Source organism: Tachypleus tridentatus, chromosome 4 (assembly GCF_004210375.1).
Source record: "Tachypleus tridentatus isolate NWPU-2018 chromosome 4, ASM421037v1, whole genome shotgun sequence".
NCBI classification, from domain to species: Eukaryota; Metazoa; Arthropoda; class Merostomata; order Xiphosura; family Limulidae; genus Tachypleus; species Tachypleus tridentatus.
Window position 1 is genome coordinate 77,283,254 of NC_134828.1, and position 15,360 is coordinate 77,298,613.

General features: G+C 32.0%; 1 long non-coding RNA gene across 1 annotated transcript in view; it reads right to left on the reverse strand.

Annotated features, from left to right (window-relative positions):
• LOC143249492 (uncharacterized) overlaps positions 1 to 15,360 on the reverse strand; it is a 116,691-nt gene that overhangs the window by 1,083 nt on the left and 100,248 nt on the right. The gene's annotated exons all lie outside the window — the stretch shown is intronic.

A 15,360-nucleotide genomic window follows, 5' to 3' on the forward strand; every position in this document is an offset into this window, starting at 1 on the left:
TTTCAACTGCAACATTATAAAGATCGTTTCTTGTCACATTAAAGTGGAAAGTCTAGACGTACACACACGCACTCATCTCATTACACAGTGTTTTAAATGTCAAGACTGTGGCCACATGAAAAATTAACAGAAATTTAAATTATAATGAGTTAGATTCAAGGATAATTACAAAGCTACAGTCTTAAAAGTACTTAGGCAAAGTTAAAACTGTAAGAACTGCGAATGAAAATTACTTTACTGAAATATATAAAACAATTGAAGTCAATAATATATTTGATGAAATTCAAAACTTTGTTTCTATTAAACTGGTAATATTAAATAGAAATAAGGAAGAAGACAACGGATCCAAAGTCTAATGTATCAAGAAGTGAAATAATTAGTTGTTTAACCGAAGATGCCTATAAAATATTGGAAAGTGGAGTAACCTAGTAACTTTGTACCAGCGTATAATAAATGAAAATAAACATATGTTTTCTTCAACATACATAAATTGAACGCTGTATAAAACATTATATTATTTATTTTAACATGCAAAGGAAAGTTGGAAAAATAACCCATTATATATTTATTACTAACACCAATTTCTAACGTAAAAGGACTTAAACCAAAAATTCGTTTCAATTTAATGATTATATCATTTATAAAACATTATATTTCTTCGTTGCAGAATTTCTACACAGGTGGCTACATCCGCTTACTGCCCATGTTAATAAAATGATATACCAGAGGAAAAGCAATTAATCACTATCTCTTCTCTGACAAATTAGTTCGATTTTACCGTTACTATTCTAGTGTGTCCAATGCTTCAAAGCGGGGATCGTGTTCTTGTGACAATGGCCCACAAATTATGACCTCTTGAATTTACAGGCCTAGCACGTTTGTTAATCATCCATGGCCTTCCGAAAGAAAAAAATAAAAGACATATTTTAAAGGAGAGTTAAAATAATATACAATACTGCTGAGAATATTGTAAAAATCAAGAAAACATATTATTGGTGTTATATTTGCGGTAGTTGATATTCATATTTCTCCTAAAAGGTATCCAGTGATTAAATAAGTTCCATGTTTGATCATAATAAAACCTTCATTTCTTAGTAATATTGATAACAATTTTTATTCATAATTAGAAAAGAAAAAACACAAGACATTTTGTTCAACGTGTAATAGATGTACTGCCGTACATTTAGTTTAGTGCCTACGTTTGTTTGAGAGTAGTTTTCTTTTTCCTTGTTTTAGAAATTTGTAGAAGATTCTTGAGCGTAAGAATCAACAATATTTGCTTTAGTAAAACGCGCTAGAACATTGTTGAAATTTCTAAAAGTTCGTGTGATTCGTATAAAAAGCGGCTAGCGGAGAGACAGAAGATTATTACTGATCAGCTACATTCAGTGTGTTGTAAGCCTCGGAAGCTATAATTGTGATTAACGCCTATTAATCGAAACACCACAGAATTTGACCAGGAACGTTTATCGATTTTAAACATTACAAACCGTTCAACTTCAGTGAATTACTTTGTGCATCATTATTTTTATGAAAACATTAAATATCTATACCGGAAAAAGTCAGCTTGTAAGGGAGTGAGGCTAGCCAAATAAGACAGTGTTAGCTTAAGCGAGACTCAATAATATCAATCCAGTCGTGGATCTGGATCATCGATAAAATATTCAGTTTTAGACGAGGTATAAAAATTAATATTGTTTGTAAGTTTTTAAAAACTCTTGTATATAAACCGTCATTTGTGGTAACTTTAGTAATAACCATTATTATAAATTGTATTTTTTGTACATTAAAATATATTTGTATTCAAAAAAGAATATTGTATGTATTAATCATGTTAACATTTGATTAACTTCTAAATTTAAATTCAAATTTCCAGTTATTTTAAAAAGTAATACGTTAACATAGGTAACATAATAAATCGGAGACTCATCCGAAACAAATTAGAATACGTAACACCGGTGAACCAGACGTTCAGTATCTGATCCTTACCAATGCTTGTTTGTTTGTTTTCATGCGGAAAGTAATATTTTTTTCATATATCTTTCTGTCATTATTAACATCAATAACGAAAGTTTAAAAACTCTTAATATAACTAGACTAACTTCTGTTTCCTCTTGAAAACAATTAGATCAACAACAACAATGATACAATGAAATAACATAGGGATAAGTTTGCTCAAATTATCAAAACTGATTAAAAGCCACGCTGCACATTTCTCTGAAGTAACAATAAACTTTTTACTATAACAACTAGAAACATACCTACATTACTAAATACATTTAATACACGATGTAGGATTAACCACAGCGAGGTAATTAACAAGTAAACTTCTGAAACTGTATTAAAATGTACGAAACATTTATAAACAAAGAAACAAAATTTTAGGAATTAAACTTCGACATTATACCTTGGATACCGCAAGTAATAAGTTAATTAAGGAAACTTTAATGATCTATAGAACAGTTGTTAACTTAAATTTACATGTCTAATATTTGTAAAGTTTAAACGTTAACCATTACAACACCTTCATAGAATACTGAATAAAGTTAGAAGCAACAGTTAGCTTCGCTTGCTCTGACTCTTTATTTGTTTGTTTTTAAATTTCGTGCAAAGCTACACGAGGGCTATCTTCTCCAGCCGTCCCAAGTTTAGCAGTGTAAAACTCGAGGGAAGGCAGCTAGTCATCACCACCCACCGCCAACTCTTGGGTTACTCTTTTATTAACAAATAGTGGGATTAACCATAGAATTATAACGCCCCCACGGCTGAAAGGACAAGCATATTCGGTGAGACGGAGATTCGAACCCGCGACCCTTAAATTACGAGTCGAACGCCTTAACTCCCCTGGCCATGTCGGGCCCGGACTCTTTGAAAACAGATATCTGTGTTTTTATTTATAGACTTTACAGATTTAAAATACATACTCAAGACATTTTAAAGCTCAAAAATAAAAACAGTAAAGTGAAGTGAAAATATTTGCGTCATGGAGAGTTTACGATATAAACTCACTCCGAAACCACCAGGAATCTCAGAACCATTTTCTCATAACAAAGCGAAGTGTATGCTTATGATAAAGAATCCTTCAATCAAATAAGTCAAGAAACACAGGGATACCAGTTATACCAGGTGAAATTCATGCACTGTATGATTATAACATCAAGAAAATAAGGCTGACCAGAGTGGAGACACAACCAACGTTTCTACGACCCATGTAGAATGAAACCTGTGTTCATTCTAGCTCCTTCTCAAAAAAACAAACAAACTGCGGAGTCACTTGTCATGGACATCTGAACATGTGGTTTAAAAGTGGTTTTAAAAACTTAAGTGTACACTGAAGAGTTTGTGGAAAATGTTTAAAATTAGTGAACTGCTGCTGACCTCGTTCTCTTTCACAGAAATTTCTAACAACAGAAATTACTGAGTTAGTACACCATTGACAACAAAATAACAAATTTCAAGAGCAGCACATAATGTGAACAACCTTCGTTATAAGGTGAATTAACAAATTCTCCAAGTAGTACTTACAGATTAGAAGTTGTGTATGGACAGGATACTTCCTAATTGTTTTGAGTTAAAGCTTCATTAAGTTAAGGATCATAAAACTGGTATTGTTACTAAAGTATAACTTGCAGTCAGATTTAAAACATACCGTGTAGCATTTAGTGTTTCTTATCTTTAGTGCTTGATATACTTTTAATGACAAAGTTAATTATAGATTTTGAATATTTCCTGTGTAATTAATGATAACTCAGGGTGGGTCACTAGATCACTCTTCACATTTTATTGCTTTATGTAGGTTCGTAAATTTCTAAACTAAACATTAATTGTGCCTAAAGTTTTCCTTGCTTGAATTTTCTAACCTAACCAACGTATTTTGTATCAAAAGTTGTTCTTTAATCATAAATAATAAAGCTATAATTTTTGTTACTTTGGTTTTCTCCATACCTCCTGAAGGCTGACTAAAGTACTAAGATAAAAACTTTTTCCAATGGTTGCAAAATAACATATTTCTGTTTAGTGAAGGAACAAACACTGAAAGCTGTAGTTTTATAAATTATTTTATTATTGCGAAAATTATTATTATTATTATTAATATTTCTTGATATAAGTATATTCATTTTTCTAATTCATCTGATGTTTATGTTGCAATCAAAAGATTGTTTCATTTTTAACTGTAGGTTTGCTTCCATTGTTGAGATATCAAATTGTCACTTTATAGTCACTTTCTCTATTATTGGGGTTTAGAGCAGAGTAGCTATGACCAATAGGGTTAAGCAAAAATATTGTTGGCACCTAAAACACAAGTCATAGTGACAAACGTAGTTTAAGAAACCCAGTTAGATGATAATTTATGGAGGTTAAACACGTTATATTAAACGTCTTCATTACAGCCAGTTAATAAGGAATGATGTTTTGTTTTTGTTAAGTATCCGAGCATTTATACCATCATTGGTCTGTATTATGTTCCATATTTTACAAACGATATTTTGAGACAGTAACCAGCTGAAATTATGTGGGTATATACACAAATAAAATACCCAAGTGTCTACTGAGAGATCTATCGACATTTTGTGAGCAATCTGTAGTACTTGACACTTTGTATCGCACCTCATAATCGTATCAGAGGTAAGACTGAGCAAGACAGTTATTTATAGCCTAAGGTGAAATAAAAAATAATTATACTTTATATAACGTAGTAAATCATTAATCGTTTGTTATGCTGTAGGAAAAACGGTCACTGAAATTATTTTGTACTTATTGTTTTACATTGTTATAGCATTATAGATAAAGTTGACACTGAAAAAAATACGATAACTAATATTACTAAACGAAACATTGTTTTTGCAAGATTAAAAAGTGTGTAGCTTCTTTGAATTTCATGTTATTAAAACTTTGCTTTCAGTAATGCTACTACTGTACAAAGGTTGCATACGTTATATTTAAGTGATTTTGAAGTCTCACCAAGTCGTTATAATAGTGCTCCATCTAAACTATCTTTCTTGACAATATTCTCCCAGCGTAATTTCCATTGCAAAAGGCTCCGTCGTACGACCATCAGATCCAAAGCATACAAATCTCCTCTATACGCTTTCCATACAGCCTTCTTGAAATTTTATCGTAAAAATATACAATACAAAACGTATATTAAACTTGTGTATTTCCTATGTTAAGCATACAAAAATAAGCCGAAACTTTTCACTTTTGAAGACACACAAAAGTAAATAATTAAATCAAGCCACAGAATGTTAGAAAACAACAGGTAACCATTAATGAAAAATACTAGCCTAACTCATAGTAAATACACGTGATTTTAGCCCTTTCTTTTGTATTTATGCCAGTTTCTCCCAAATGTTTGAATGATTCGTTGAGATGTTGTCTTTGTATGTGGAACCTGCTGTTGCGCCAGTTCTTGTGGAAATAGAAAGGATAAAACAGAATACAGGTCAAAAAGAACTTTTAACCTTTCTTAAGTTATATTCATACTTCACCATCTGCTTTATTTCCTCCTTTCCTATATGAAGTATATTGATTGTATAGGAACAAAGAACTTGTGAGCAGGTTACTTCATTCTCTCTGACAGTGAGGGGTGAACTTCTCTTTTGATGAGACATTTACTTGTAAGAAGGGCTACCAGTTATTTTTCATTTCAGTTATAAAATTGTATTGTTAGTGAAACCCTTCATTTGAAATATTTTTCTAAAGAATCAGTCAGCTGAACCTCATCACGTGTAACTGTAATTATATTTAGTTGCTTTAAGACGTACCCCCCGCTAGTACAGCGGTATGTCTCCGGATTTACAACGCTAAAATCAGGGGTTTGATTCCCCTCGGTGGGCTGAACAGATAGCCCTTTGTGGCTTTGTTATAAGAAAAACACAAAACACACGCTTTAAGACGCATGGAAATCAGCAGGCGATGAGGTTTAACAGATATATGTAAGTTATTAGTTCTTGGAATGCAAAAGAAGGATTACCTAACAAATAAATAATATTTTGGATACCAAATTTTTCGTGGATGCGTTAGTAGTAGGAAAATCCGTTTTTCATTTTCCTGAAATTTCATAATGTCAACGTCAATGGAATTCATTAAATAATTCTAATAATCTATTCAGACTTTTTAAAAGTATAGTTAGATTGACAAAATGATATACAGGTCTGTTATCACTTTGAAAACACGCTGAAGACAAGAACCGATGTTTATAAAAATATTATGTTTTATAAATTATATTATTTGGATTCTTAAACGGCCCGGCACGGTCAGGTGGGTTAAGGCGTGCGACTCGTAATCCGAGAGTCGCGGGTCTGAATCCCCGTCGCACCAAACATGCTCGCCTTTTCAGCTGTGGGGATCTTATAATGTGACAGTCAATCCCACTATTCGTTGGTAAAAGAGTTACTCAAGAGCTGAAATTGCATGGTGATGACCAGCTGCCTTCCCTCTAGTCTTACACTGCAAAATTAGGGACGGCTATCACAGATAGCTCTCGTGTAGCTTTGCTCGAAAATCACAAACAAACAAACAGAACTCTTAAAATAGCCTTAAAGTTTACACACAAAAAACAAAGAAAGAAACGGGAATGAAAAGGATATGTCACTGATATTGTATACATGTTATCAACATATACCTTTTGGTATATGCAAAATTAGGGACGGCTAGCACAGATAGCCCTCGAGTAGCTTTGTGCGAAAATTCAAAACAAACAATTTGTCTCATACTAAAAAGTTTAATAGTGTTGCATATACAAAACTGTTCAGTTTAAGAGTTATTAGTTAGTTTATTTAGTGATTTAATATTTAATGATTATTTAGTTTTCACAGGAAGAGTGTTAAGAATTCATTAGTTTAAAAGCGATAGTTTTGACAACTTTTGTTACGTAGTTATGTACTAGTCGTACATTATGTATGCGTGTATGTGTTTCCTTACAGCAAAGCCACATTGGGCTATTTCCTGAGTCCACCGAGAGGAATCTAACTTCTGATTTTAGCGTTGTAAGTTCGTAGACTTCTCGCTGTACCAGCGTGGGACGTTGTGTATGCACTTTAATTGTTGTATTAAACTTTTATAATATTGTTGAAGCCATCTTACTTGAAGATTTTAAGTATTTCTCGCTATGTGAATATTTTTGTCACCAATAGGCTTGATATTTCTAGATGTCTCTGTCGCATGTTATAAATACATGCAGGTACGAAGTGCATGTAAGAAGTTAAAATAAGTTTGTAAAAGTGAGGACAGATCTGGACTGTGTGACTGTGAGTTTAGTCATAAATAGTATGAAGCTGTGATTTTTAAAGTGAAAATATCACATATTACATCGTAATAACAGAGTAGACAGGAATATATCATCTTGTCAATAGTGTTCTAGAGGCACTGAATCAATCTCTGTGGACTTGGACGAAAAATAGAAACAATTATTTAAAGCTCTACCTCCATCTGTGATAACCCACAGTGTAATGAACATTGGTATACAGCATATTATAATGTTTTGGGACAACAGGGGAAGTATTGGACCTTCTCGGCTGTTTCGCACTCTAAACTAAGTTAATTGAAAAAAACCCAACTTAAAGCCAGGCTTTATGATTCATACATTTATTAACCTTTTTCTTAAACCCTTTTATCTGCTACCTCTACAACATCTGAAGGCAACCTATTCAAAAACCAACCACCTTATTAGAAAAATAAGACTATCTTAGCTAAGAATGACTCCTATTTTGCCAAAATGTACATTTGTGTTCTATAGTCCTACTATTCTCACTATTAAGTATGAAAAAAGATGATGCATCAACGTTATCAATTTCCTTTAGAATCTTAAACAACTTAATAAACTTCCGACCAACAATTCCTTTTATCAAAAGAAAACAATTGAGAGATTTCAGTTTGTTCTCATATGACAACTCTGCATCAGAGGAACCATTTTATCAACACTTCTTTGAACCCTTGTCAAAATCTCGATGTCTTTCCTAAGGTAAGGAACCCAAAGACTGAACACGATATTTCAAATGTAGCTCAACCAGTGACATTTACAATGAAATTATAACTTCTTTAGACTTGTATTAAATATTTCTGTAGACACAACCTAAAAATCCTATTTGCCTTAGCACTAGCAACAGTCTACTGTATGGATGTCCTTGGAGACTGACAAATCATTGTACCAAGATCCCCTTCATAACACTGTTAAGGTTGTTCCAATTCAAATTATACTTAAAAATCAAATTATGGTAACCCACATGTATTAATTTGCATTTATTATAATTAAAACCCATCCGCTAATTACATACCAAACTCAGTAAATGATCTAAATCCTTTTGTAAAACAAGAACATTTTCTTCACAGAGAGCAACACCTAAGACCTTAATATTATTTGCAAATTTAAGTAATTTATTGACTAGTCCGTCATCTTTATCATTGATGTAAATCAAAAAGAGCAAATGTTTTAAGAATGAGCGTATCCTACTTGTGTCATTAATCCTGACTAGACTCCATTTGTAACAACCCTTTGCTCTATTCCAATTAACTACTCTTTTATACGATTTACTAACTTATCTCTCACACCTATATAAACATTTTTACATTAATTTTACGTTGCACCTTGTCAAAAACTCTCTGAAAATCAAAATACTTTAAATCTACACTCATTTCCTCATACACTTAAACAGTAATATTTACAAAGAATATCAAAAGATTTGTCAGATATGATTTTCCTTTAGTGGAACCATGTCGACAATCCAATAAAATTTTAAACTTTGTTAAATGACTGTCCAAAGCATCTTTTATCAGACTTTCCAAAACTTTTTTCACAACTGATGTAAGACTAATGGGTCTATAATTACTCAGACAAATTTCATTACCTCCCTTGAAAATTGAGGTTAAATTAATTAATTTCAATCCTCTGGTAACTTCCTGCTATTCAAAGACTAACAAAAATATAATAGTAAGTAACTCACAAATCAAATATTTAACCTCCTTCAAAGATTATCAGGCCCAGAAGCTTTATCGTTTTTAAACATCCGAATTTTTACTTAACGAGCTCAAAATTACTGGTTATCTTGTTTGATCCCGTTTACATTTATTAACTGTTTAATATGAAATACTTTTTAAATCTTCGTTACCAGAAACCAAAGAAAAAGCTAAATTTAAAAGCTCAACCATCTCATAACCATCAGACTTTTATCTTCCCTCAAAAATCCTACCCTAGTTCTAACATTTCCTTTACCTTAATGTATTTAAAGAAATCGTTACTGTTAAATTTTACATTTTCTACTGATCTTTTGTCATATATACTTTTTGATGTCTTAATTTTATGTTTCACTAATTTATTTATCTTTTATAATCTACTAAATATCCCTTCATATTAGTCAGTTTAAATTTATTATATTTATGTGTTTTTCTTTAATTTCATCTCTTATACTTTTTATGAGCCAATCTGTTTTTGTTTGTTGTTGTTTTTTTTTTACTTACAGATACTCTTTGCTTTCTGTAGGGTATATTTTTATCTTTAAAAATTTCCACATCCCATCAGTGTCCACAGATAACACATCTGTATTCTTAAGATGGCTGGTATGGGTATTAACACTTTAATTACAATAAAGTTCAGAACAACTCTTAGATCTTCTTAGGTCATCTTCAAGTTAACGAAGAGAGAGTTTGCAACTGACCGTTGTTGTGCGCATGTCTAAGGGACGAGAGTGTAAACGGGTACAGGATTTTAGAGGGCGTTGCAGTTGAATGTTATGTTATTAATTAATATAGATATAAAGGTGTTTTTTTATTTTGGTTAAACGTTAGTTTTAGTTGTTTTATAAATAGGGCTTCTTTGACTTTGCGTTTGTTCATATTTGTTTCCTACTTAATATCTGGGTGTTTTCTACGGTTATGCTGTATTTATTTTATTTGCAGTATTCAAATTCGTGTGAAGGTGTTTTTTATTTTGTTCTTTCAATCTGGTCTCCATTTTTCTGTTCGTTTCTCCACTATAGAAGTCACAGTAGATGTTGCATTGTATTTTATAAATAACTCATCTGTCCAATTCACAAATGATTATTTTTGTTATGTCCATTCAAAATTTATTTTTAAAATTTGTAACCAATATATAATTATTCCTTACCTCCATATGCATTAAAACATTTAACAGAGCAATGATCAATTGCACCCAGCTGTTTCTCAGTTCCTACTCTTTCGATCATTTCTATGTTTGAAGTTAACAATAAACCTGAAGTAGCATTGTTTCTAGTACGTTTCTTGAAGAAAGCCATCTTGAACAGTTTCCCAAAATATTTCTCCATCATAGTTTGATTCTAACACGTGTGACTTATTTTAATTAATATATTTTTTAAACAAGTGGACTTAATGTTGTGTTCTTTTTCATTATTGAAATTTATAGCCAACAAATTACAGACACCTACTGTAAATAATCCGGCTCATAAAAAAATCTGACAAATAGTTCATGAAGGCAGTAATATTTTGTGATTACAGGTGATCGTTAATACTCCAGAAATAGCATCTTATAGATTGTAACTCTGTTTTCAAACAATTTTAATGATGATGAATCAACTTACAAAGTTTAAATAGTCTATGTAATCATTTTTAATGGAAATTGGGAGCAAAAATTTAATTTTTTACTTGCTAATCATCCTCGATGAAAATATAATAATTAAAAAGTCATAATATAATAAAAACTTTCCAAACTACCTTGAAACATTTGACAGAATAAGCCTTTGAGAAATCGCTCGTTTAAGGAAAATTAGAAGCTATAGTTGCGGGGAAAAACGTTATAAGTATATGGTAGGAAAAATGTTTCTTGACATTGAGTATTGATATACAGTCCGCTGAAGTTTCAGTTTAACTCTGAGACACAACGAATTTTTTCCTTTATGACCTCATTCAGGCCTGAATCCAAGAAAATAAACGGCTTAAATAAAACGATTCCTATATGTATTGATCTATTGTTCACATATTAGCTATTTTAGACTTTTCTGCGGATGTTTCCTGGTGAATTTAAAATCTTACTTAAGTTAGTCCATTTTTTTCATGTTCACATTGCAAACAACAATTATCCACAAGTGCCTTTGAATCATGTATAGTGGAAAATGTTTTGCATAACGATCTGTAAAGGCGACAGTAACTGGATTATACAAAGAAATCATTGTCAGATTCTAGGTTACAGTACCACATTTTACTTAGTGACCAAACTTGTAATCACATAGACGTAATCTTCATCAAATGATGATTAAAAGCTTTCTGAAATCTTGTAGCAAGAGAATCTCATAGCGAGTGACTCATCCATCTGAACATCTTAACTCATGAAGCAAACAATATATAACATTCACTCATCTAGTGTCTTTTCCGTCCATGAATAAATATTAAATTATATTAAAAAAAAGATACATATGTCAAATATACTTTCAGTTGGAATATATATTTTTTAAATGTGCACTTTTGTTTGGATACTGAGTTTTTACGCTTTGCTCTAAGACAGTTTTACGCTTTCTCTTCAGATAAAACAGAGCAGTACAAAACCGTTAACAAAACATTACATAGTTGTCACAAAATAGTTTACTATCTTTAAGAATAAGAAAGTATGAAAGTAGACTAGTCACTGATATGTTGTTTGAAAATCCTATGTAAATTTAATAGAATATTATTTTTCGTAGAATAAAAGATGTTATTCAACGAAGTTAACTAACCACAAGTAAAATGCTTGATAATAACAGTAGAGTAACTACAGACAAATATTGAGTATCATATAAGGAAATAACAAATTGTTTCAGAAACCTCTCGCTACACAGAGAAAGAAATCAGTTTTGTTGACAAAACTTGGAACACGTTAACTTGCGATGCAATTGTTTTTTAAAACACAAGCGGCGAAGTTGTTACTTGTTGAACGAACTCATGCTCATAAAATTACTTAAATCCATTTATGAAAAGCATTTGTAATTGAATGTTTGTGTGAACTGACAAACGTAAAACAACCTATAGAGTATGAATGTTTCAGAAATAATGTTTTTTTTTTATCCTCTTCTAGGAAAGTTGAAGCTATCCTAACTTGGTTTTCCCAGCGTCACACATTCTTTTGCTGACCCCAGAGAAGACTTATAAACAGTATCGTAATTAAACACTTACAAAACATGATTTCCATTTGATTTTGGAAAAAAATATCTCAGACTTTAGTGTTTACTTAAAGCTTGGGAATTACATTGTAAGTCGAAGAATGATGAAGGGTTATCAGCTATACCAGTTTACCGTAAACTTGACTATGAGGAATGAAGTATTTAAACACTGACGAATAAAGGGAGAGAACAAGACGCAAAATGAATCCATTCTCAGGTTTTTGGTCTAACTGCTGACGGAAACTGATTGGGTATCATAACATATTCAGATCTCAAAGGAATTATGTTTCTTGTGAGAAATGTCAAATGTCAAAAGAAAAATCAGCTGAAATCGTACACTGTACTCCAAGGAACAATTACTAAAAAAGTGAGACGTCTTCAAACTTTCTTATATATCAAAACCACAACAAAGCTGTCAAAGTGAGTAAATAACCTTAAAACATGGCATTCAGGAAACCACAATTTGCTCATTTTGGCTTAGCTGTAAATTTTTTTTTAAGATTAAGATGAAAAAACTTCTAGAGAAGTTATATATATATATAACACGCATATATATGTGTGTGTGTACGTAAGTACACATAGTATCTACTTATTGTCACTCTGCCAAACATAGGAGAAAAATCCACGACACACTAGTATCTCTTTCCGCGAATTACAGTTACATATAAAAGTCACAGGACAATAACTTTTGTCATATTCAAAACAAAAATACTCATTAGTTTTGTTTCTAAACCAAATTATATAGGAATATGAAAAGAATATAACATTTTAATGAAATACTTTCAGATTGGTTTCGCTTGGACTCGGATATTAGACTGCTTTGGTTTGTTTTGGAATTTCGCGCAAAGCTACACGGGGGCTATCTGCGCTAGCCTTCCCTAACTTAGCACTGTAAAACTAGAGAGAAGGCAGCTAGTCATCACCATCCACGCCAAATCTGGCTACAGTTTTACCAACGAATAGTGGGATTGACCGTTCCATTATAACGCTCCCACGGCTGAAAAGGCGAGTATGTTTGGTGTGATGGGTATTCGAACCCACCACCCTCAGATTACGAGTCGAGTGCCTTAACCACCTGGCCATGCCGGGCCGATATTACGCTGAAATCGAATGATATTTTAAAGTTCAGGAAATTTCCACTATTTAACCTGTTTATGTTAATACTTAGAAACCAAATAAATTTATGTAATTCACATCATCGTAAGTTAAATACGTTGTTGGCATGCTAATAGCATTATTAAACTTTTGTTTTCATTGGCTTCTCCAGCTAATTTTAAAACAGTTTCAAAACTCCTTTTTTTTAATTATTCTGTCCAGTAATCTGTTGATGGAACGATTTTGATATATGTTGTTAATAAGATTCGAATGATTAATTTGCTTGTGTGTAGTTACAAGTTCATAATAACGCACTGGAACAGACGTAGCAAATTTAAAGTATTTAAAAAATGTTTTCCACTTAAGACTTAGTTATGTTAAATTACATAAGTTGAAGTAAAATTGTAAACTAACAGTACAAAGAAACAAAATATATTACAGTTTAAATTGTATATCAATTTAGTTTGTGAAATTTACTTTATCTAGTTATCCGAGCATAAATATGTAACTATATGCATGTATAAACGCAAGATTTAATGAAACTAGAATATCAGTATACAAAAACTTATGTACTACCATTATATGACATTATTTTACTTTATTTACTAATTATCTGTGATTTTAAACAAATTGTATATTAAAAAAACACTTTCAGTAATTGGGTGTATTTGGTTAAGATTTCGTCTTGCCTCAAAATTATTTAATAAGGCGTAAACCAAATGTTTTGATCACTTCACATGATAATCTATAGGAAATACGACCTAACATATAACGGTTATATGAAGTATAAACTCCTTCCTCAATAAGCTTGAATACTTATAATTCGAAAATTTGGGCTCCGTTTTTGTATGCGACACAGTGCAGATGGCCGGTTATGCATTTCTACGTTTACAATCAACTAAAATAGACATAAACATAGTAATATTATTCCAGTAGAGTATTTAAAAAACAAGAAACGGTTCTTTAGTGATCGGAGTTATTCCTCAATGTTTTATGTGACATTTCACATAACGTATTCTCACTTTGTCTGTTAGCAAAAGTGTCATTACTGTCAATTACTGTACTGTTAAAGGTATTTCGATGTGACATACAAGTTAGTAATAGGCCAGTAGCCACAGGTATATCATCTGAGTATCGTACTGTTCTGCTGAGTTTGGGTTGTATAATGGCAGAGGCTAACATGTTGAACAAGATGGTACGAGAAAAGGTTATTGTAGTTTTGAATTAAGCACAAAGCTATACAATGGGCTATGTGTGCTACGAGGAAAGAAACATCATTGGTCTTATAACTATGCAAGAAATTTCAGTTTCACAGTTCTACCTAATTTAATTATCGTAATATACAGTACTAGAGAAAAATAAATGGTCATTGTAAGTTTTGAAACGTGCTGAAAAATTAAATTGTATATATATATATATATATATACCACTAGGTTCATCGGCTGAAACTTTAATAAATACGTCAATTAGCTCCTCCTGTGTGCATAAAGTTTCATTGTGCAAAGTTCACGAACAGCCTGAAGTTCATAAGCTGCTCATCACAGTTGTGAATGCAAATTATCGGCTTTCTCGGTGTTTTAAGTATCGACACTAGATAGAATAATAATATAAAACACATGTAGAGCAATAGGTTACTTAAATAACAGTTTATGTAAGATAAATGGAACAGGATACAATGTCCACAATTTGAACGTGGACATGCCATTGTAAGTGTATTGGATGTTTGGTATACTATAAATGCAGTATCTGTTTTGATTGGTTTGAAAATTCCACAATTTGTATTTACTAAAGCCATCAATACACCATGGCTAGATAGTTAGGGAGCTCAACTCGTAATCTGAGTGTCGCAGGTTCGAATCCCCATCACACCGAACGTGATCGTCCTTTCAGCCGTGAGAACTTTATAAATGACGGTCAATTCCACTATTCATTGCTAAAAGAGTAGCTCAAGAGCTAGCGGAGGGTAGTGATGACTAACGGCCTTCCCTCTAGTCTTATACTGCTAAATTAGGAATGGTTAGCGCAGATAGTCTTAGTGTAGTTTCGCGCGAAAATTCAAAACAAGCAGACAAACAAACAAATCAATACCCTGTGACGTTCTGGGAAATGCTGTACTGTCCTGTGTATTTGGTTGGAAAGTTATTAGAAAAGATTGTACATC